Genomic DNA, 22,257 nt, shown 5'->3' on the forward strand with positions numbered 1-22,257 from the left:
AAAGGATTCCCACCTTATGCAAAAGATATGTAAGTGGGTGGAACAGAGTAAAGAGAGAGCCATCATGAGGAATCTCCTAGCTACCTCCTGAGCTGGAACAAAGGCTGTACCAGGGGAAAGGATTGTGGCCAGACTAGGAAAGCATCCAGTCTGTGAAAGAAATGTATTGAAACATCTTTCAGGGTGAGATATTATCTGTACTCAATTGTATTACTGTATTAGGCGTAGATTTGCATGTTTTATTTTATTTTGCTTGGTAACTCACTTTGTTCTGTCTGCTACTACTTAGAACCACTTAAATCCTACTTTCTGTATTTAATAAAATCACTTTTTACTTATTAATTAACTCAGAGTATGTATTAATACCTGGGGGGCAGGGGGAACAGCTGTGCATCTCTCTCTATTAGTGTTATAGAAGGCAAACAATTTATGAATTTACCCTGTATAAGCGTTCTACAGGGTAAAATGGATTTATTTGGGTTTTAGACCCCATTCGGAGTTGGGCATCTGAGTGTTATAGGCAGGAACACTTCTGTGAGCTGCTTTCAGTTAAGGCTGTAGCTTTGCGGCAAGTAATTCAGACACTGGGTCTGTGTTGGAGCAGATGGGAGTGTCTGGCTCAGCAAGACAGGGTGCTGGGGTCCCGAGCTGGCAGGGAAAGCAGGGGCAGAGGTAGTCTTAGCACATCAGTTGGCAGCTCCCAAGGGGATTCAACCCGTCACACTACGATCCACATTTTTGTTCCTAGATATATACATTTACATTTAGCCATTTTAAAACATATTGTTTGCTTGCACCCAGCTAACCATGCTATCCAGATCACTCTGTCGCAGTGATTTGTCCCCTTCATTATTTACAACTCCTCCAATTTTTTGTATCATCTGCAAACATTATCGGTGATGATTTTCTTCAGATCATTAATAATTTTTTTTTAATTAATAAAAACTAGCATAGGGTCAGGAACTGATCCCTTCGGGACCCCTCTAGAAACATACCTTTTTAATGATTCCCCATTTACAATTACTTTCTGAGACCAGCTTTTAATCCATTTAATATGTGCCATGTTAATTTTATATCGTTCTAGTTTTTTAATTAAAATGTCACGCAGTACCAAGTCAAATGCCTTACAGAAGTCTAACTATATTACATCAACACTATTACTTTTATCAACCAAACTTGTAATGTAATAAAAAAAAATCCTGAGTTAGATTGAGAGGATCTATTTTCCATAAGCCCATGTTGATTAGCTTTAATTACATTACCCTCCTTTAATTCTTTATTAATCAAGTTCCATATTAGCTGCTCCATTATCTTGCCCAGGATCGATGTCAGACTGACAGGTCTATAATTACTCACATCAGTCCGTTGACCTTTTTCAAATATTGGCACAACATTAACTTTTTCCCCATCTTCTGGAACTTCCCTGGTGTTCCAATACTTATTGAAAGTCAACAGTAATGGTCCAGCAAGCTCCTCACCCAGCTCTTTTAAAACTTTTGGATGCAAATTATCCAGACCTGCTGATTTTAAAATGTCTGACTTTAGTAGCTGCGGTTTAACATCCTCCTGAGATACTAGTGGAATGAAAGAGTATCATATGATATGACTACATTATCTGTCTTTTTCCTATATACAGAATGGAAAAATGTATTGACTATTTCTGCATTAGTACTAATAATTCTACTATTACCAATGCCATTTTTAGGATTCTTTTTGTTCCTAATATACTTGTAAAAAGTTGTTCTTGTTGTCCTTAACTCTTCTGGCTGGAGATTTCTCCTTGTGTCTCTTTGCTTCCCTTATCAATTTTCTATAATTCCTAGCTTCTGATTTATATTTATTACTATCAACTTCCCCTTTCTTCCATTTGTTATATATTATATTTTTATTTTTTATAGCTGCCTTTACTTCCCATCTAAACTTGGTCAGTTTTTTAACCAATATGGCCTTCTTCCTTGATGATGGGATTGCAGCTTTTAAGGCATCTAGTAAATTGTTTTTAAACAATTCTCAGTTATCACTCACATTTTCAGATTAAATTCTTCCTCCTAGCTGATCTTGCTCATAATTGTTTTCAGCTTTGTGAAATTGGCCCTTTTAGTGCACCGAGTATATATATCACTGGTTTGGACTTTATTCTGTTTGAACTTTATAAATGTCATGATCACTTGTAGCTAAGTTACCATGAATTTTTAGTTCTGTGATGAGTTCTTCTTTATATGTCAAGACAAGGTCTAACAGAGAATTCCTGTTTGGATGCAACATTACGCTCATTTGAGTAAGAGTGTATAGGATAGAACCATATAACTGTGGCACTATAGCTTATCTTAACCCCGGAAAGGTGCTACTGTTCCCTTCATACAATGTGGTGTTTTGATATAAAACTACTTTCCCATAAGAAACCAACTAGTTAACTAAAAACAAAAATAAAATAAAGCCCCGTACAACGCGGTAAATGTCAGATGGGCTGTTTGGAAAGGTCAGGAGACTCTTATGCTCCATTATTTCAATGGAGCTTGCATTAAAAGAGTACATTGTTTGTCTAGGGGATAAGACTGTGTCTGATAAAGAACAGCAGAACTTTATAGAGTATATTTTTAAATGGGAACACAGGAACTAAAGCTTTGATTAGTGTCATATATGGGAAAAGTTTGCCTCAGAGACTCAACTGCAGAAACAATGGGGAACCATGTTAAGCACTAAAGCAAAGACTGACATCATCAGCCAGGAGAGCAGCTTAGCAATTAGTGGGAGAGAAGGAAGCCAGCATAGAAGTGGAAATGCTATGGGGAACACAGCTGAATGAAAAAGGTTTAGACTGCACTGTTAGGAAAGTTCACCAAACCACAGCCTTTGGGTTTCGCAGGATATGCAGAACATTTTCTGTTCCGAGTCTGACACTCTTAGAAAGAAATGTGATTGCTTTTGAGACTTCTGCTATCCCTGATACTAAACAAAATTCTTTGTTTCTTGGAAATCAACATATTCTAGTGGCCCCTGGAATTGAGGAATCCTGCAGTGCTCTGAAAGCTGAGTGGAGATTCAGGGTATGGCTAAATAGCAAAGAAAAACCCACAATGGCCAGTGCCAGCTGACTTGGGCTCATGGGGATGGGGCTGCGGGACTGTTTCACAGTATTGCCAACCCCAACAGTTCAAAAACCATAAGACTCAAAAAAAAATCATGAGATTAGTCTAAAAATCACAAGATTTTTATAAAAGCTTAAATCATGATTTTTTATCCGACCTTCTGATTTTTGATCTCCCTCTGCCTACTCCCGGTGTATGTGTGATTAGCACAGTACTGCCTACACTTGCATATTTATAGAAAGGAAGAGGATTTTGGCTTCTCCTGCAGGAACTCTCACAATAATGCAAAGAGCTCTTATCTTTATGCAATTATGGAGCAGGGCCTGCATTTATTGCCAGTATCTCTTTCCCTCCCAGGCCATGGCAGTCACCTGTTCCCATAGCTGTGAAAGTTTGTGCAGCTCCATGTAGGACATTTTTCACCAATATGAAAAAGTCACTTGTCTCCCCTAAATGATCCCCTGCCACTATTTGGAGGTGGTGGAGGAACAACCACATGAGGAACATCATGCATGGAGCTACACAAAACTTTACTTCTCCCCAAAAGTCAATGAATGCCCCTTTTGTGGCCCAACTATTGCCTCATATTCTGCTGCTCTCCTGCAGGAAGCCCTCAATCAAGATTGGGGGATGCACAGGAAGATGATGGAACTTTAACTCTACCTTGCTCCTGGTCAGAAACAGCAGCAGTGCCCAGAGCAGGAAGGAAAACCCTGGGGATATGAGGAGATGCGGGTGGAAGCTAAGCAATCTGGACAGCACTTCTCCAAGCAGCTGACAAGAGAGGCAGTACACAGTCATGGCAGAGGAGGTGTACTGAAGTGGCTCCCCAAAACAATGTGCACTCCAGAGCAGTGGGAAGAGGTGGGTCCTGGGGCTGACAGATTTTTAACTAAAATTAAGCCTCACTCATCTTGATAAAAAATCCTGACATTTGAGTGTTCTATCGCAAGATCATGAATGAGGCTTAATTTTAGTTAAAAATTGCATCTCTCATGATCAATTCATGAGAGTTAGCATGTCTGGTTTTATTGTTGTGTAGGTTTCGGCTGGAACCCATGCTATAGGACCCTGTGTTGTGGGAGGGAGGAACTAGGACTTGTCTACACTTAAAATGGTGCAGTGGCACAGCTTCACCTCTGTAGCATTTCAGTGAAGATACTACCTATGCCAACAAGAGGGCGTCTCCTGTCAGCATCGTTTCTCCACCTCCCTAAGGCCTGGTCTACACTACACATTTATACCAATTTTAGCAGTGTTAAAGCGATTTAACGCTGCACCCGTCCACACGAGGCCCTTTATATCGATATAAAGGGCTCTTTAAACCGATTTCTGTACTCCTCCCCGACGAGAGGAGTAGGGCTGAAATCGGTTTTACCATATTGGATTAGGGTTAGTGTGGCCGCAAATCGATGGTATTGGCCTCCCGGTAGTATCCTACAGTACACCACTGTGACCGCGAACTTGGATGCACTGGCCAGGCAGACAGGAAAAGCCCCGCAAACTTTTGAATTGCATTTCCTGTTTCGCCAGCATGGAGAGCTCACCATCGCAGGTGACCACGCAGAGCTCATCAGCACAGGTAACAATGCAGTCTCCTAAGAACTGAAAAAGAGCATCAGCATGGACCGCACGGGAGGTACTGGATCTGATCGCTATATGGGGAGAGGATTCTGTGCTAACAGAACTCCATTCCAAAAGATGAAATGAAAAAACATTTGAAAAAATTTCCAAGGCTATGCTGGAGAAAGGCCACACCAGGGACTCAGTGCAGTGCAGAGTGAAAGTTAAGGAGCTCAGCCAAGCCTACCAGAAAACCAAAGAAGCAAACAGAAGGTCTGGGGCAGGGCTGAAAACATGCTGCTTTTACGCTGAGCTGCATGCAATTCTGGGGGGAGGTCCGCCACCACTATCCCACCCCGTCCATGGATTCCGAGGTGGGGTTGGTAATCTCAGCCATGCCTGAGGATTCTGCGGACAGGGAAGATGAGGAGGAGGAAGAGGAGGACGAGCTTGCAGAGAGCACACAGGACTCTGTTCTCCCCAACAGCCAGGAGCTTTTTCTCACCCAGACGGAATTACCCTCCCAGCCCTCCCAAGCCAGTACCAAACAATGAAGCCATGGAAGCGACCTCTGGTGACTGTACCTTTGTAAATATAAAACATGGTTTTAAAGCAAGCGTTTTTTAATGATTGATTTGCCCTGAGGACTTGGGATGCATTCGCGGCCAGTACAGTTATTGGAAAAGTTTGTTAACATGTCTGGGGATGGAGTGGAAATCCTCCAGGGACATCTCCATGAAGCACTCCTGGAGGTACTCCAAAAGCCTTTGCAGAAGGTTTCTGGGTAGTGCAGCCTTATTCCGTCCTCCATGGTAGGACACTTTACCACGCCATGCATGTAGCAAGTAATCTGGTATCATTGTATGACAAAGCCTAGCTGCGTATGATCCCAGTGATTGCTGGCATTCAAGCAACATCCATTCTTTATCTTGCCGTGTTATCCTCAGGAGAGTGATATCGTTCATGGTAACCTGGTTGAAAGTCAGGAATTTAATTACGGGGACAGAGATGGCCATTCCTACTGGCCTGGTTGACTGTTGCTCAAAAGAAATCCTTCCTTGCAGGTAGCCAAGCGGGGGGGGAGGGTGGGAGGGTAATGGCACTGAGCTTTTTCGCGTTTGGCTAGCAGGGATCTTCCCTGCTGCCAGCCACGCGGTGGGAGGGGAAGGGGGGGGTGATTAGCAGTGATCTTCCATGATATCAGCCATGCGGTGGGGGGAGGTGTAAAGCGATCATCCCAGAGAACTGGATAGAGGGGGAGTTTGGTTTCCACTGCTGCACGTTAACAGGAAAGACGCAGCACTCAATGGGCTTTGCTTGGTATTTGGGAAAAGAGGGCGCTGGATATATGAAGGCTGCAGAAGCCGAAAGACAATGGCTTACCATGGCCGCATGGAAGTTGAATTCTGCTGCCCGGACCTGCGTCTGTGAGATTTCTAACACCAGAGCCGCAGGCACTCAATATTAAGATGCAAAATGCAATCTTGTAGTGAAATCACATGTGTTATGTAAGGTGAATAGTGTTGTTCACTGTGAAAGAGTATAACCATTGTTCTGTAAATGTATCTTTTTAAATGCTTCTCTCCCTTTTTTACCTCCCTCATGCAGCTGCAAATCTTTCAAGCCTCCCTACTCCATCCTGAAGGCTATCTCAGATAAGGTGGAGGAAAAAAAAGACGCGAGATTAAATGTTCTCGGAAATCATGGAAGTGACCCGCAATGAAAGAGCTCATCTGAACGAGTGGAAGGACGTGGTATCAAATTACAGGAAAGATGCCAGTGAACATGAGAACAGGAGGGACGAACATGATGAGAGGTGGCTGCAGGAAGATCAGAGGAGGCGTGATGCAACGCTGGGGCTGCTGCGTGATCAAACTGACATCCTCCGACGTCTGGTGGAGCTTCAGGAAGAGCAGCAGGGTCACAGAGTGCCGCTGCAGCCCCTCTGTATCCACCCTCACCATGTTCCATATCTTCTTCACCCAGACGTGTAAGAACGCGTGGGGGAAGGCTTCGTGCACCCGCCCACTCCACCCCCGTGGACAGCCCAACCAAAAGGCTGTCATTCTACTGAAATGTTTTTAGGGGCCTTTTCCTTTCCTCCTATCCCCCTCCCAAACCCCACCCGGGATACCTTGTCAGTTCTCTCCATCTTTTTATAATGACTTTTTAATAAAGAATACATAATTTTTAAACGATAGTGACTTTATTTCCTTAAGCAAGCTGTAATCGAAGGGGGAAGGTGGGTTGCTTACAGGGAATGAGTCAATCCGGGGGGGGGGGGTGTTCCATCAGGGAGAAACAAACACAGCAGTCACACCGTACCCTAGCCCGTGATGAAACTCGTTTTCAAAGCTTTTCTAATGCGCACCTATTCTTCTAACCGCCCTGGTGTCTGGCTGCGCGTAATCAGCGGCCAGGTGGTTTGACTCAGCCTCCCACCCCACCATAAATGTCTCCCCCTTACTCTCACAGAGACTGTGGAGCACACAGCAAGCAGCGATAACAATGGGAACATTGGTTTGGCTGAGGTCTGAGCGAGCCAGTAATGTGCGCCAGCCCGCCTTTAAAAGGCCAAATGCACATTCTACCACATTCTGCACTTGCTCAGCCTATAGTTGAACAGCTCCTTACTACTGTCCAGGCTGCCTGTGTATGGCTTCATGAGCCATGGCATTAAGGGGTAGACTGGGTCACCCAGGATAACTACAGACATTTCAACATCCTCAGCTGTTATTTTCTGGTCTGGGAAGTAATTCCATTGCCGCAGCCGTTTAAACAGAGTACTGTTCCTGAAGCCGCAAGTGTCATGAACCCTTCCTGGCCATCCCACTTGGATGTTGGTGAAACGTCCCTTGTGATCCACCAGTGCTTGCAGCACCATGGAAAAGTACCCCTTGCGGTTTATGTACTGGGTGCCCTTGTGCTCCGGTGCCAAGATAGGAATATGGATTCCATCTATCCCCCCTCCCCAGTTAGGGAATCCCATTGCAGCAAAGCCATCCACTATGGCCTGCACATTTCCCAGAGTCACAACCTTTCGTAGCAGCAGCTTAATGATTGCTTTGGCTACTTGCATCACAGCAGCCCCCACAGTAGATTTTCCCACTCCAAACTGATTCCTGACTGACTGGTAGCTGTCTGGCGTTGCAAGCTTCCAGAGGGCTATTGTCACTCGCTTCTCAACTGTGAGGGCTGCCATCATCTTGGTATTATGGCGTTTCAGGGCAGGGGAAAGCAAGTCACAAAGTTCCCGAAAGTGCCCTTAAGCATGCGAAAGTTTTGCAGCACTGTGAATCGTCCCAAACCTGCAAAACTATGCGGTCCCACGAGTCTGTGCTTGTTTCCCGGGCCCAAAATCGGCGTTCAAAGGCTAGAACCTGTCCCATTGCCAGCAGGATCTCCAAAGCACAGGGGCCCACGGTATGAGAGAATTCTGTGTCCATGTCCTCATCACTCTGGTCGCCGCAATGCCGTAGCCGCCGCCTCCTTGCCTGGATTTGCAGGTCTTGGTTCAGCATAGACTGCACGAGAATGCGCGAGGTGTTTACAACGTCCACGATTGCGGTCTTCGTCTGAGCAGGGTCCATGCTTGCTGTGCTATGGCGTTTGCACAGTTCAGCCAAGAAAAAAGGCACGAAACGGTTGTCTGCTGCTTTCACAGAGGGAGGGGTGAGGCTGTACCCAGAACCACCCGCGACAATGTTTTTTGCCCTGTCAGGCACCGGGATCTCAACCCAGAATTCCAAGGGGCGGGGGAGACTGCGGGAACTATGGGATAGCTATGGGATAGCTACCCACAGTGCAACGCTCCAGAAATCGACTCTAGCCTTGGTACATGGACGCACACTGCCGAATTAATGTGCTTAGTGTGGCTGTGTGCAGTCAACTTTATACAATCTGTTTTACAAAACCAGTTTATGTAAAATCGGAAAATCCCGTACTGTAGATGTACCCTAAGAGACAGTAGTTAGGTCAATGGGAGAATTCTCCTGTCAATCTAGTGCTTTCAATGCTGGGGGTTAGGTCAGTTTAACTGCATCACTCAGGGTGTGGATTTTTCAGACCCCCTAAGTGACACAAGTTATACCGATACAATTTGAAAGTGTAGATCATGCCATAGAAACGGCTGCCTTTCACTGGCCTACACCATGGGCCAAATTCTGAAGTCTTTATCCTGTCCTTACTCACAGGCCAGATTCTCAGCTGGTGTCCATTAGGGTAGTTCAGCTGAAGTCAACAGAGCAATGCCAGTTTACTCCAGCTGAGGATCATCATCTGGCTCTAACAGTTTTGACTGATAAATGATGACATAAAAACTGAGAGAGGCTTGAAATCAATAGGAACTGGGCACCTAAATACCTTTGCGGATTCAGGCCTTACTGCTGAAATCAGAGCTAAAAGTCTGGGACTGGTCCTGTGTGCTTTGCAAGTCAGAACTGGGAGAGGCTTTCCCTGTCAGACCCTCACTACATTCTTCTGAGCTAACAATGCAACTTTGCTTGACTGCCAACTCTAACTAGTATTGGAGCCATTCTGTGTGAAGTCTGCCAGGTTCAGGCAGGAGTGTGCAATCTCTTGGAAACCTGCATTTAAAACAGGACTCTTTTGCTCTAGTGCTTTTGTTCTTTCCGAGTGAAAACAATCCACACCCCATGAGTCATCATCTGTGCTGCTTTGTTTATCCCTCCCAGATACTGCTTCAAAACAACAAGTTCCTTATGAGTTGTTAATCTAAAACAATGCGTGCATAGGGAGGCATGAGGGGAGTAACTGACTGCACATATATTTATTCAAAACTGTCCAGATTCAGTAGGCTTTCCAGTTATCAGTCTGAAACCCTAATAAACAGATCACACAACAGACCTGATGAGCAGACAGTTCCAAATGACCTGCACTGCAGACACTGCAGTGGGACTCTATGAGCTGTTAGACCAGCATAAGAGCCAGAGTTCAGTGCACTACAGCCGTGACTCCTGCTGGTTGCTCCCCTGCTTCAGCCTGGCCAAAACTACCCCCCCTTTACTAGGGGCTGGGAAAAGGACTATATTGGTAGATATGTAGCAGCAGTGAACACCCCACTATACTAGAGGTATGTTTAACCCCACTTTAAACTGTTCAAGTGGAGTAGAGGAGAATTGGGGTCAGTAATAGGTAAGGCCTGCTGCTTATTTTGGACAGTTATCAGCATTAAAGCTGGATGAATAGGAATTAAAATAGTTTGGCAGCTGCTAAACAGAATTTCTCTTTGACTGCATTCACACCCTTCTGTTCACTTCTCCATTCTTTGTAGTTAACCTTAATTTAGGCATTTCCTGAGTTTCCAGTGGAACCTGAAGGTTACATGGGTGTCATGTTTTGTATTTAATCACCATATCTTTTCTTGTTGTCCTGTTCCATAAAGCTTACAACACATCTTTCACCAGAGAGTCATTTTTCAAGTTGGAATTGAAGTGCACTATAGACAGATGAGCAAGCAGTTTAGCCTTTTATTGCAATTGTTTAGCTCTTTTCAACAGTTTCCTTTCAAGGTATAGTGTGGGTTAAGAAAAACTCTCAGGATTCATTAGGATCAAAGATAAAAGTTTATTTCTGATATAAAAGGAGCAACTTAGAGGTCTATAAGCAGGGGCGGCTCTATCTTTTTTGCCGTTCCAAGCACGGCAGTTCAGGCAGCCTTTGGCGGCTTGCCTGCAGGAGGTCCCTGGTCCCGCAGATTCGGCAGCTTGCCTGCAGGAGGTCCCCAGTCCCACGGATTCGATGTACCAGCTGCCGAATTGCCACTGAATCTATAGGACCAGCGGACCTCCTGCAGGCAAGCGGCCGAAGGCTGCCTGACTGCCACCCTCGCAGGGACTGGCAGGGTGCCCCTCCCGCGGCTTGATGCTCCAGGCACGTGGGTGAAGCGCTGGTGCCTGGAGCCGCCACTGTCTATAAGGGCCTGAACCAAAGTTCAGAGAAGACAATGGGACACTTTTCATTGACTTCACTGGCTATGGATTAGGCCCTAAACATTCCCAGAATAGCTTTCAAAGTGAGCCAAATTGTTTCCTTATTCAGCTTGTTTATGGGATCACAAAAACCTTGTGTTCTACATCCATTTTTTTCTCTCCTCTGGGCTTCCTGTGAAACTGTATCTAGGTTTATTCATTGGATAGACTAATTTTATGGTTGGTCTAATGCCCTCTGCTTTTCATTCCCTCTTGAACAATTTCACTTTGATTCAAGTTACTGCCTGGCAAATGGGCAGGAATAAGACTTTTTGTTGATGGAATAAGTGGAAAAGGCTTCTCTCCAGCATGGTGGAAACCAATGTTTTGTTCAAGTCTGCAGGCTAAGGCGTTGCCTTCTGCACTCACCAGCAACCCAGTGCCACAAATAGTTTAATATTTTAGTTGTTTTTCATGTTTTACAGTCTGTGCTGAACCCAAGCACTGGGCCAATTAATTCCTGGTGTAACTCCACTGACTGGAATAAATGTGAGCCATTATCTGTTATTACTCCATTAGATACAGCTTCTCAGCTACTTTCTCAATTCTGCGTGTTGAATGGATTCTCAAAACATACATGTCCATCTTTTAGTTTACTTTAATCCAAGTGTCCTGCTTTTTTCACATAACCATTAGTCTCTTCCTTCAGCAGCAAATCAAGGTGTCTCTTGGGCTCCCTATCCTGCAAAATTTAGTTTTGTCTTTACTAGGAAAAAAAGTGTATTCTTCACCCATGTGAACTCACTTGAGGTAAAACCCTAGTGAAGACAAGGTGGTTTGTAGTTTTAACACAAGTTAACAGATCAAGGTAAACACTTGGTTCCCCTGTAGTCTTTAATTTGACCTGCTAACACATGTGAAGAATGGAGGTTACTTACCTGTACCTGGAATTTCTTTGAGATGTGGTCTCTATCTGTATTCCGTCTGTGGGAATGCATGTGAGCCATGCACCCAAGACCAGAAATTCTAACAAACAGAGTCTGTTGGCCTACACATGCTCAGTAGTTCTTCTTGTTCTAGACTGAAGGCTTAAGAAGCAGCATGAGTTGACACTTCTCCAGTTCCTCTTCTTACCGCGGATCCAGTAAGATGCATACTGAGGGGAAGAAGGGCAGGTAGTAGATTGCAGGTAGGGACCACACACCTCAAAGGACTTCCAGTTATAGGTAAGTAACCTCCATTTCTTCTTTACATGCTGATTCCTATATGTACTCCATGTGTGGGTGACTGACAAGCAGTATTCAGACTGGAGAGGGGTGTGAGGATGCTGGCAGCAAAGATGGATCAGCAGCAGAGGCCTGAATGGATGGATATGCACTAATTGGCAGCATGTGATGATGCACCCACAAATCTGTTTAGAGATTCTTTCACAGGATAATGCTTGTCTTCGCAACTCTTCTGCTATGGTGAGAAATAGCCTTGGTGGTGATCTGATAGGTGTGGTTCTTTACAGATAGAACAAGGTCTGACCCAGTGTGCCCAGGGTAGCCCTCACTGGACATGCCAAGTCTGGCTGCAAAAGGGAAAGCAGATACACCCAAGACTGGTGGGTAGTCCTGAAGTTAAACTCTCCAACCAGTCACAAACTGTGCTTTTGATCCCCCCACATTATTTATCAAGAAACAAAACAAAAAAAAAATCACACAGCCCTTTATTACATTCCAGTTCTCTGGCTCCCACTTAGCGCATAGGTCCAGTACAGTGAGAAGTTATTTTAAAACTCTGCTCACATTTGCAAAATGTTCTTCTGATCCCAAAGGGCCAGCCACATTTCCAGGTCAATATAAGTTTGGGTCTTACCCAAAATACCACATTGCCAGCCAATCCTTTAGTATCTAAAACTAAAGGTTTATTATAAAGAATGAAGAAAGAACAAGATGAGTTGTTAAATGATAAAGCAGTCACATACATACATACAAAGATTCAAAGTCCATGTATCAGGTTCTTGGCAGTATTGGTGAGTTTGCTAGCTTGAAAGTCTCTCTGGAGTACATCCACAGTTTGGATGGGTCATTCAGTCCTTTGTTCAGAGCTTCAGTTTGTAGCAAAGTTCCCCCAGAGGTAAGAAGTAGGACTGAAGACAAAATGAAGATGATGCAGTTGCCTTTTATATTCCTTTTGCCATGTGGCTTGTACTTCCTTTGTTGCAAATACAAGCTGTCCAGCACATGGCATGGAAAAATCTTACAGTTCTGTCCATAGGCATGCCCTTACATGGCTTGCTCACTTAAAAGGTGTAGTCCTTGCTCCTTTCAATGGGTTCATTATACAGTTGATGTCCCTTGATGGGCCATCAAGCAGGCCTCGTGCTGATGCCAATCTATCTGGGAGTGTCACATAGAAACACAGCACGAGTTTGGAAATACAGCTGTACCCTACATATATAACTCATATAATACAAAGGTGAGACAAACATATGAATAAGATTATCATAGTTGGAAAATTATAACATCTTTTGCAGCTATCTTACATGTCATGTTTGGCACAACTAATTTCAATTTTACAATATTCATAAAATCCTAAAGTGTCCCCCAGATTCCATACAGCATCACACAAGGCACATCTGACATTGAGGGAATGAATGCTTTTCCTTTTGGCAGAAGCATGGAGTTTTGTGAAGAAAGTATATATGGATAGTTTGGTTGATATGTAATTAACTCAGAAATAATCTTGGGGAGGAATTGAGGATGGAGTCAAAGGGAGACCTTTTCCTTATGAAAAATAGTATGTAGTGGGTCTGCTATGAGGGTGGCCATCTTGCTTATGCTTGTGGAGGAAGTAATAGCAACTAAAAATACAACTTTCATGGGTAAGTGGGACATGGAACATGTTGCTAATGATTCAAATGCTGGTCTGGTGAGTACTGATAGGACAAGATTTAGATCCTTTTGAGGTGTAGATTTGTCCACTGGCAGAAAAGTCCTGACTAAGTGTTTCATGAATCTCACTGTTCTTGGGTGAGTGAAAATGGAATGTCTGTCTAGCCCGAGGAAGGAAGGCATTGATGGCTGCGAGATGGACCTGCAGTGAACTAATGGAAAGACCTGAGTTTTTTAATGACATGAAATAATCTAAAACACTGGGATATCTGGAGAAGGCTGATTATGCTGAGCCCAGGAACAGAAATGTCTCCATTAAGCTAGATAGCAGGTCCTACTTAAGTCTTTCCTACTTTAAGTAACAATAGTGAATGGGTGCCAAACAAGAGCATTCTGGTTCAGATGCCCGTGCAAACATCAGGCCATGAGGTGGAGTGAGTGTAGGTTGGGATATCTGATTTTGCCCCCTTCCTACATTAAGAGATCTAGGAATGGGGAGATCCTGGCAGGAAGATGGACTAACATTCTCAGAAGCTCTGGGAACCAAAACTTTCTGGGCCACTTGGGTGCTAAGAGAATGACTTAGATATGCCACGACAGGGCCATTCTCAAGACTTGTGGTACTAGACGAATGGGAGGAAAGGCATAACTGAATTGGTTTGGCCACGACAACAGGAGAGCATCATCCCGAGAGATGTGACCCATAGCTCCTCTGGAACAATATAGAGGAAGTTTTCTGTTGTTTGGAACACACAAAGATCCCATTGAGGAGTTCCCCACTGAGCAAATATATTGCTCAGGGCAGCGCTTTGCACCTCCCACTAGTAGTCTGTAGAGTGGTGTCTGATGAGGTTGTGTGCTAAAGAGTTTTGAGCACCTGAAAGATATCCAGCTTGGATAGTGATGTGCTTTCTGATCCAAAGCCTGACTGCTTCCAAACAAGGGAGAAGAGATCTTGCTTCACCCTGTTTGTTTATGTAAATCAATATCTACAATGATACTGTGGGACATTACTTGCATATGGAATGAATGTGTAAGCGGAAGAAAAGCCCTGAATGCCATCAGATCAGCACTCAGTTCCACTAGATTGATGTGCAGTCTGGCTTCCTATGGGTACCTTATATGGCATGGTAGTTCAGGTCAGTACCCAACCCCAAAGGGGTCTATTATGATGGCGGCACTGGAGGTGGAAATGTTGAAGAGGATTCCCATTCTCACTTGTTCCGGATTCCACAAAAATATTAGAGAGGTAATGACTCTGGTGGGAATGGTCACTCTTGTGTTGATATGATCCTGGTCTGCTGAGTAGACCAACTGGAGCCAGACCTGTAGGCATCATAGATCAAGACTGGCAAATGTTGTCACATAAGTGCACGTGGCCTAGAAAAGAGAGGCACATCTTCATTGTAGTCTTTGGTCTGCAAGTAATCTGTAATATCAGATTGCTCATTACCTGAATTCTTTACTAGGAGAGGAAAGCTCTTGCTGAAATGGAGTCCAGTGTCATTCTAATAAAGGTTATAGTCTGTGTGGGTGTTAAAACTGACTTCTTTGTTAACACAGACATCCAGCACTGCTAGAAGATGGAACAGGAACAAAGTCAGTAACCTGACTTCTTGGCTGGAGCGACCTACTAGGAGCCAGTCACTGAAAGACAGGGAAACTGTATAACCTTGACATCTCATTTGGGCTGCTACCACAGAGGAAAAAGTTTGTGAATACTCTGAGAGCTGCTGCTACTCCACAGAAAGGGATTCTGAACTGGAAGTGTTCGTGATCCACTAGAAATAGAAAGAACTTTCTGTGGGACAGAAGAATATCAACATGAAAATAGGCATCCTTCATGTCAAGAACCACGAAACACATCCCTCCTGTGGAAAGGGGATTGTCTGTGCTAATGTAACCATCCTGAATTTTGACTTTCGAATAAAGTTGTCAAAAGTCCAAAACAGGTCTCCACACTCTATATTTTAGGGAGACTAAGAAATAGGGCAATAGAAGAACCCTCTCCTTTGATACTGAGGTGACACTTGTTCTATTGCCCCTCATTGGTGGAGGGAGCCTGCCCTCTATTAAGAATCACCTTGTGAGAGTGGTCCGGGAAGGGGCACTGGGAAGGGGATTTGTTGGACAGAGGGAGAGAAACTCTATGGAGTATCCTTGATGGATAATTTCTAAAATCCAACTTTCTGTCATGACAGAGTCAATTGTGGATGAAAAATGAGAGACTGGCCACAAAGATACGGGGAGTTGAGATGGGTGGCATCAATAGCAGTGAGTGGATCTTGACCAAGATGTCAAAAGTGGCCCTTAGTGGCTGGCTGGGAATGGTTAGAAGATATGGTAGCAGAAGGTGCTGAAAACTGAAGCCCTGAACCATCTGAAGTTTACATGGAGGCTTGACTGGATAGTTGTGGTAGAACATCTGTGGAAGGGATGGCTTTGGCTTATACTCCTGCCTCGAGTGCTTCCTCCTCAGGGTCAGAGTATACATTCCCAGGGTGTGTACAGTCAACCTCAGGTCCTTCAAAGAGTGTAGGGATTCAACTGTTTTCTTGTCATATAAATTCAGCTTGTTGAGCGGTAGGTCCTGTTTGGTGTTCTGGACCAACTTGGGGAGTCTCAAAGAGTGAAGTCCAGACACGCCTCATAACTGTATCAGTGGCAAAGACTCAGGATGCTATGTCTGCTGCAACTATTGCAGCTGGAAGGGATGTCTTTGCCATTAACTTGCACTCTTCTATGAAAGACTGAAATTGGGCTCTGTCCTTAGGGTGAAGCTTGTCTTTAAAGTCAGCCAGCCTGGAAAAATTGCTAAACTCATATTTTGCTAACAAGGCCTGAAAGTTAGCAATAAAGAATTGCAGGCTTGTAAAGAAAAAGAACTTTCCTCCAAAGCAGTCCAACCTCTTTGAGCCCCTGTCAGCCAGGGTGCTCTTGGGATGTTGTAATCTTGCTCTCTTCATGGCTGCTTGTACCATCAGCAAATCAGGCAGTGGGTGGGAGAAAAGAAATTCAGCCCTTTTGGTGGGGATGAAATAGCATCTCTCAGTCCTCTTAGGTGTGGGGGCATGTAAGGCTGGGATGTGCCAGACCACTCTGACTGGCTCCATGATGGCCTGATTAAACAGATTAAACACCTTGCTTGGGCCTGTAAACTGCAGAATATCCAAGTGCCAGTATTGCGAGTCCTGGACCTTCTCCATTGGTATCTGGAGATCATTGGCCATTTTCTGCAGTAGCTTCTGGTACTGCCTATGGTCATATGGTAGAGGTTGTGAGGATGGAGTGACGGCTTTTTCTGGAGATGAGGACAAGATTCCCATTGGTACCTATGATCCAGAACAATATCTTCTTCATACTCTGATGGATCCAGTGGGTGCCAAGTAAGAGAGTGTGGTCTGACTCAGGGATGGATCTGGAATGTCTATTATCATGGGGCTCCTTCAGGCCCCTTTAACACCATAAGGAGGGTTCAACCAGTAGGGAGGGGGAAATCTACTGGTTGGGGGTAGCAGGGCATCAAGTATCAGCAGTCTCTGGGGAAGTCATATCTGGGTGGATGGCATCCAGATCTCCTCTGTCTGTCAGGGCTCAGCTCCCTACTAGGAGATGACAGAATGGCTAGTGTGCCTAACTACTTCAAGCCCAAGAAGTGCTCTGTCTCCACTGGGGGGCCAACAGTACTGGAGGGTGCAGAGGGGATGGTTCTTGTGTCACCTAAGCATTGTCATACTCCAGCATGGCAATGTCCCTTAGGAGGACTGGCTTGGAGAGGAGAAGAGACTGAGGGTAAGGGAAGAAGATATTCTCAAGTGTAGTGTGTGTGTGTGTGTGTGTGTGTGTGTGTGTGTGTGTGTGTGTGTGTGTGTGTGTGTGTGTGTGTGTGTGTGTGTGTGTGAGAGAGAGAGAGAGAGAGAGAGTATTCAGAGCATTTTGACAGTTGGAACCATTGGTTCCCATGTGTCCTGAGAGGCTGTAGTTGGGTGGTCCTCTGAAAGATGGAACAGCCCCAGCAAAGAATCAGGTCCACCACTCCTGGATGTAGTTGGTGGATGTCAATCCTTGTGCTTCAGAGCCAGTACCATGGATTGAAGCAAAGTATCCTAGTTTTTTGCATGTTTCACCCTTCAGCTTGGAGGTTTTCAGCAATCCTGATCTCTTAGGATCTGTACGTGAAGGCTCACCTGACATGGACAAACTTGGGGAGCAATTTCATCTTTTATGGATAGTTCTGGACAGGGATCTGTCCTTGTGACCAAGAAAGTGCATCCTACTCTAATAGAAGCCCTGAAAGAAGAGTCCTTGAGCTTAGCAGCTGTATACTTTGTAAGTTCGTACTTGCAGGGGTGTTGCTTGTCTGTTGGGGCCAATGTACAGGGAGATCTCCCTGGCACACATAAGAGTGCAGTCTCGTAGCCTTGTCCATAAGGTGTTTCCTTAATCAAAGCTCACAAGCTTCGCATGTCTGCAATGGAAATGAGCGACAGATGCCTCACTTTGCAGAAATATGCAACTTACCCAAGAAGTAGAGACAGGGTTGGTGATCATTGCTCATGGAGAAGGAGTGAGGGCAGAAGACACAGTTCTTGAACCCTGGGACTCTGGGCATAGTCCTAGACTGTGGGGAGGGAGTTCCAGTAGGGGCAGAGGAACAAGCTATACGGACTATACTATAAAACTCCAAATATATTAATATACAACTATAAAATTATTTACACTACTACTTACAGGCTACCAAAAGAGAAAATTTGGAGAAATATGTGGACTCAGGAATTTCAACTGAAGCCATGCAGTGGTAAGAAAGAACTAGGGGGGCGTTGGCCCACACTGCCTCTGATGCCCTTGATTTGGAGTACAAGGAGAACTGCTGTCCATGTGTGACCAGTGAATGCTGCCTGTTAGAATTTTCGGATTCAGGCACATGACTCACATGCACACCCATATGTGGAATATACGTAGGGAAGACCAGCACCGGAAGAACTCCAAACTACGTGAGGATTTTATCTCTGATTAGTTACTACGAGTTAGCTAACGTGAGTTCAGACCACACTTTTTTTTCTACTGGAGACACACAATTTGGTTATGTCTTCATGGCCAAAAAAGACAGGTTTTTTTTAATAGCATAAGCAGCAAAGAATCCTGTGGCACCTTATAGACTAAAAGATGTTTTGGAGCATGAGCTTTCGTGGGTCAATACCCACTTCGTCGGATGCACGTAGTGGAAATTTCCAGGGGCAGGTATATATATGCAAGCAAGAAGCAAGCTAGAGATAACGAGGTTAGTTCAATCAGGGAGGATGAGGCCCTGTTCTAGCAGTTGAGGTGTGAAAACCAAGGGAGGAGAAACGGGTTTTGTAGTTGGCAAGCCATTCACAGTCTTTGTTTAATCCTGAGCTGATGGTGTCAAATTTGCAGATGAACTGAAGCTCAGCAGTTTCTCCTTGAAGTCTGGTCCTGAAGTTTTTTGCTGCAATATGGCCACCTTAAGATTTGCTATTCAACCTCCCTGGCCACACAATAGCCGATCTTAACGTGGCCATACTGCAGCAAAAAACTGCAGGACCAGACTTCAAAGAGAAACTGCTGAGCTTCAGTTCATCTGCAAATTTGACACCATCAGCTCAGGATTAAACAGAGATTGTGAATGGCTTGCCAACTACAAAACCAGTTTCTCCTCCCTTGGTTTTCACACCTCAATTGCTAGAACAGGGCCTCATCCTCCCTGACTGAACTAACCTCGTTATCTCTAGCTTGCTTCTTGCTTGCATATATATACCTGCCCCTGGAAATTTCCACTACATGCATCCGATGAAGTGGGTATTCACCCAAGAAAGCTCACGTTCCAAAACGTCTGTTACGTCTATAAGGTGCCACAGGATTCTTTGCTGCTTTTACAGATCCAGACTAACACAGCTCCCTCTGATACCTTTATAGCATTAGCTATTCTGCCATGCAATCCTAGTGCAGACAGCATAGGTAGTTTTTACTGCAGTGTGGCTAGGCAAAGACAGTACTATACCCCATGCCCCAGTTTGACCTTGTCCAGCCTACACTGCAGTAAAAACTATAAACTTATCTCCACCAGGACTTGACTGTATGACGGTGAATGTACATTTGTTATGACACTGTAAAAACACATTTTCTTATGGCAGTGAAAACCTAGCCTTACACACACAGACAACATGTAGGCCCCAGTCCTGCAATGCTGCTGAGTTCAGTGAGATCACTTGCATGTGTAAAATGACCAAAGCATAAGTGATTGCAGGACTGGGGTCTTATACTCATTACCAGAGTCTGATATCCTTTCTCAAGAAAAAATTCCCATTTAAGTCAATGAGAGTTTTGCCTGAACAAAGCCAGCAGAACCGAACTCTGAATTGCCTTTTCCATGCATTTTATTACCCCTTTGTGTGCACAGGTTTTAGCTGAGTTGCCCATTCACACCTGTTTCTTAATGATTATATTCTCCCCAGAGTCCATTTCCTTAATTATTTTGCAAACTCTAGTGTCTTCTACCTGAGCAGAATAGGGAATTTGTCAGACTCTTAACATTTTTCTTTTCCCACAAGAGCACAAAAGAAGGCAGCTACATAATGATTGCCACTGTCAGTGTTCAGGTGAAAAATAGGGGGCTTGCTTCCTGCCTGATTTACACCAGTGGATCTCCATTGACTTAAATGGAGTTACTCGTGGTTTACACCAGTGTGAAAGGGGAATCAGACCTGGTACAAAAAAAAAAATTCATGTAGTATTCGGTCTTTGGTCTCTGTGCAAAACCCCCATTGACATGAATGAGATATCTGTGAGCAGAACATAGGTAGAATATTGCATTAAATTCATCCAAGCAAGGAGAAATCATGTCCGCTTATGTAACCCACATTTTTTCCATCTCCCAGCGTTGCAGAAAGTAAAGTGTTGTGAACTTTTTAAGAAGATGCAGAGTGTCCTAGCGGGAACAGGGCTTGCCATGATAAACACTGATTTTTCTTACAAGCAGTAATTAGCACAAATACCGTGTGCTCTTTTATCACATGAATTAATCTTCCTGTCCTTTGGGCATGTAGCTGAAAGGTTAGCAGAAGGACAGAATGCTCATTGAAGGAGGTAAGTAATGATGTATGAATCATGATGTTAGTGACTATGTCCTATGGAATGTCTTAGCCACTAATCTGTGGTTCGAGCTGTTTGTGAACCAGCCCCATTTGAAAGGTTTGGCCAATTCAGTATTTAAATTTAGAAACTTCACTGTAAACAGGGCTCAGGAGAGAAGGCAGATTAGGCTACATTTTATTTTGAGAAAAACCCAAGCCTTTCCTTGCAACCGTGTTCTACATGGGATTTTTATCTTTTCCTAAAGTGTCCACAATCATCATTTCCCAATTCACATTATTCTTGCTGCGAAGCAAATGATCCAACCACTTCAAAGGCTAAATAATTTGGATTTTATCTTTAGAAATCATGGGACAAATTCATCTCTGGAGTAACAACACTGCTTGAGTCTCAGGGCTTGTCTGCATTTCACAACAGCAATCGGTGGCTGGCAATCAGAGGAGCTGCACTGGTGCTGAAGTGCAGATGAGGGCAAGCAGGGGGTTGCATTGATTGAGCTTATCAAGGTTCCCCCTAGCACAGTGCATGCACACTGAGGCTTGCCTGTGTCTGCATTTTGGGGTGAGCACCAGTGCAGCTACACTGATTGTTAGAGCCCTACCCAATTCATGGTCCATTTTGGTCAATTTCATAGAGAATTTTAAAAATCCTAAATTTCACGATTTCAGCTATTTAAATCTGAAATTTCACAGTGTTGTCATTGTAGGACTCCTGACCTGAAAAGGAGTTGGGACGGGGTTGCAAGGTTATTGGAGGGGAGGGGGTTGTGGTACGCTACCCTTACTTCTGTGGGCGCTGCCTTCAGAGCTGGGCAGCTGCTGGCCAGGATCCCAGCTCTGAAGGCAGAGCCACTGCCAGCAGTAGCACAGAAGTAAAGATAGCATGGCACGATATTGCCACCCTTACTTCTGCACTGCTGCTTGCAGAGCTGGCCCCTCAGTCACTACTCTCCAACTACGCAGGTCTGAAGGCAGCAGTGCAGAAGTAAGGACCGCATGATATGGTATTGCCATCCTTACTTCTGCACTGCTGCTGGTGGGGCGCTGCCTTCAGAGCTGGGTGCCCGGCCAACAGCCACTGCTCTCTGGCCACCCAGTTCTGAAAGCAGCATCAAAGTAAGGTGGGCAATACCATGACCCTCCTCCCCAAAATAACTTTGTGACGTCCCCTGCCATTCCCTTTTGGCTCAGGACCCCCAATTTGAGAAACACTGGTCACCCCTGTGAAATCTGTCTAGTATAGGGTAAAAGCACACAAAAGAACAGATTTCATGGGTGGAGACCAGCTTTCATGGTCCATGATGCACTTTTCATGGCCTCGAATTTGGTAGGTCCTTACTGATTATTAGCCACCGAATGCTAAATAAGTGCTGTTTCTGAGTGCATAAAGAGCCGCAGATTAATTTTAATAATGGTTCTGACAATGGTTTGACCTGTCAGCGCTTGCAGTTAAACCATTTTCAGCACTAATTGAAGGAAGCCCTTGCTGTCCTCTGATTTCAACAAGGGGCTAATTTTTTGCATTTGATAGGAATCTCTGGCTCAGTTTACCCATCTGCAAAATTGGTATAATACATGTGACAGATTGACAATATCTTGGACAAACCTTATGGAATTAATAAACCAAGGGCCTCCTCTCCTATTTTAGCTTCACCAACATCTGACAGCTGTGACTGGCTAGCCT

The 22,257-nt window shown here is 44.5% G+C and overlaps 1 protein-coding gene across 1 annotated transcript in view; it reads right to left on the reverse strand.

The window, feature by feature from the left end:
* Positions 1-22,257, reverse strand: part of MMRN2 (multimerin 2) — a 51,337-nt gene that overhangs the window by 20,706 nt on the left and 8,374 nt on the right. The window lies entirely within an intron of this gene.

The sequence above is a fragment of the Gopherus evgoodei genome, chromosome 7, assembly GCF_007399415.2.
Source record: "Gopherus evgoodei ecotype Sinaloan lineage chromosome 7, rGopEvg1_v1.p, whole genome shotgun sequence".
NCBI lineage: Eukaryota > Metazoa > Chordata > Testudines > Testudinidae > Gopherus > Gopherus evgoodei.